This window comes from Montipora capricornis, chromosome 12 (genome assembly GCF_036669925.1).
Source record: "Montipora capricornis isolate CH-2021 chromosome 12, ASM3666992v2, whole genome shotgun sequence".
In the NCBI taxonomy this organism is placed as follows: Eukaryota; Metazoa; Cnidaria; class Anthozoa; order Scleractinia; family Acroporidae; genus Montipora; species Montipora capricornis.
Window position 1 is genome coordinate 11930757 of NC_090894.1, and position 2500 is coordinate 11933256.

Consider the following 2500-nt stretch of genomic DNA (forward strand, 5'->3'; position numbering starts at 1 on the left):
CAATAGACCATTTTCGAATTCTCACAGCTGGACTGGATCTAACGTGAAATGGAGGCTAATGCGGGCAAATTAATTTGCATTTGAAAAGATTTGGGCGAATTAGCCTCCATTTCATGCTAGATCCAGTCTAGCCGTGAGAATTCGAAAATGGGCTATTCGCTCAAGTCCCGCGAGACTACAACTTGAATATGCATACAAGAAACATGGCAGCAATTATGATTCAAAGTATTCAAAAACAACTCGGGTATTATGCAATACTGAGACAGCAAAGAACAAAGTTGAAAGTCGTTTAAATCATCTTTTTAATTGGAATCAATACCATAGCACAAAACAATCTATTTTAAACTCCCTATGCGAGGGGATTCCTCTGTTTATAATACATTTTCTTTAATATAACAGCTTTGCAAATCTCGGAACAAAAATTTATTCTCGGTTGGTTTCTGTTTGAAAAGGAAACTTCAAAAAATATAAAAATAGAAGTTCAATGAAAAAAATGCGAGCAACACTAACGTCAATAAAAACCGACATTCGAAGATGGAAATCAGACGAATTTGACACGTTCGAAAGGCAACGGTAAGTACGAAACCCGCATTTAAAACTGTGAGAAAAACCAATTCAGATCCCAGTGAAAAATATTTCGAAAACACGACTTGATATTCAAGCATAAAGTTGTCAATAAACTGTTTTTTTTACGTTTCGATGCCACTCAGCGACGGATATACGTCGCATAACCCCATCACAAATACGAGCGACATGAAGAGTTTGGTGTCCAAAGGTAAAATTACTGTAATAACACTCTGGCCAATCACACCCAGCGCAGATCAGGGTCGGCCAGGGTGGAGGGGCGGGGGGTAGTGGTATACCAGAATACCCGAAAAAAATTGGGCAAAATACCCCAAAATACCCAAAATTAATGGAAGCATTGTATACTGTATACCTGAAATTCAAAGAAAGTGATATACCGAATACCCGTATTTAAGCTGCAATATACCGTATACCCGATTTAAAAAGCCCCTGTATTCCGTATACCCAAAAACCCTGGCCGACCCTGGCAGATATTCAGATGAACCCATGAAAAAAAAAAATACACTCAGCCCACGCCAAGCGCAGGAAAATTTTGATTGGTAAAAAAAGTTACCTAATTCTTATGGCGGGAAAAGCTTACGAGCGCGTCGTCTTTCTGGTTCCTTACAACAGGTTTAGGGAATTACGCGAGTTTCTAAATCAATTCAAACACGAAAATACCTTCAAAACAAGAAACTAACTGCGATATATTAGTATTTACCTCGACAACTGACTCAAGCCGAGGCTATGCGTAGAGTCTCAATGTAAATCACTTTTCATTGATCTATATAGTAAAGTTAATGCACTCGCTTTGAAACCGAGGGTGAAGTGACTTGCCTCGCCTCGGTAAGACGCTGACAATCATTGTCATTCAAAGCGTTTTGAAAAAGCTAACCTTATGCCTAGAAACTTTTCTTTAGTCCTAATATTAGGCCTAAGGTTAGCTTTTATGAATGTTTGGGATACTTTCTGTATAGATATTCTAAATGTTAATCTAAATGCAAATGAAGTTGGCTTGACACGAAGTGCTAGCCCGTTTTCTCTTCTGGTGAACCCCTGCAGACTTGCACGCACTCAATGCACGCACTGGGCAAAGTAAATGAAGGATGAAAGAACAAAATTAATACTGAAAAAAAATAAAATAGTCTTTCCTTACCGTAATTTTAAACAACTTTCTTTTCAAAGAAATAATATTACTTTCAATAAGAAAATTTTCCTCAGTTTTTTAATAATACATTTTCTGTAATAAATTATAAATCTGCAATTGGCAATGCATATCTCAAAGTCAAGAACACTTGAAAATAAACTTGTCAGTAGCGAAAATCGTTTTGTTTGCTTACTCACTTCTTAAATGAAGCAGAATAAATTTCTAAATATATTTACAACTTGAACCCAATTCAAATCTCCCACTTTGCCCCTGTTGGAAAGTGGCGAAAAAAAGCCAATTTAAAGGCACTTTTTTAGATAGTTTTAATATAATACTTTTCATTGAAATGAAACATTAAATTTCTGAAGGTAACAAAAATCGCAACTTTGGCAGGATTGTCCAAGAGATTGGAAGACGAGAAAAGAAATAAACTGTTGGTTTTTGTTTGTTTAATCAACCTCCAAGCCTACCTGTCTTTAACTAATTCCTGAACGTTATTGGGGCGCCAAGGTTTACCATCCTGGACTACGATGATTTTGTATTCAAACTACATTTTTGGCAGCTAAATAACAACAATGCTTCCCATAGGAAATTAGCAGAAATCGGATGCTGGAGTTAGGGGTGGAAGAATGTTTAGTACCATCTTGTCCTACTGAATGGATAAACAAAGGGACAATCCTGTCCGAGTTGTGAATTTCATCTACAACGGTAATCAAGTCCATTCACAGAAAAGTACATTTTCAATACAAAATATTGAAGTCATGACGTATCGGCTGAGGTTTCGTCAGC

The 2500-nt window shown here is 36.8% G+C and overlaps 1 protein-coding gene across 1 annotated transcript in view; it reads right to left on the minus strand.

Annotated features, from left to right (window-relative positions):
• Positions 1-1774: 1774 nt before the first annotated feature.
• Positions 1775-2500, minus strand: part of LOC138027685 (phosphofurin acidic cluster sorting protein 1-like) — a 29147-nt gene continuing 28421 nt past the window's right edge. The window contains exon 25 of the mRNA XM_068875256.1: positions 1775-2500. This exon is cut by the window's right edge and continues 1003 nt beyond it. The gene's annotated coding sequence lies outside the window, so the exon portion shown is untranslated.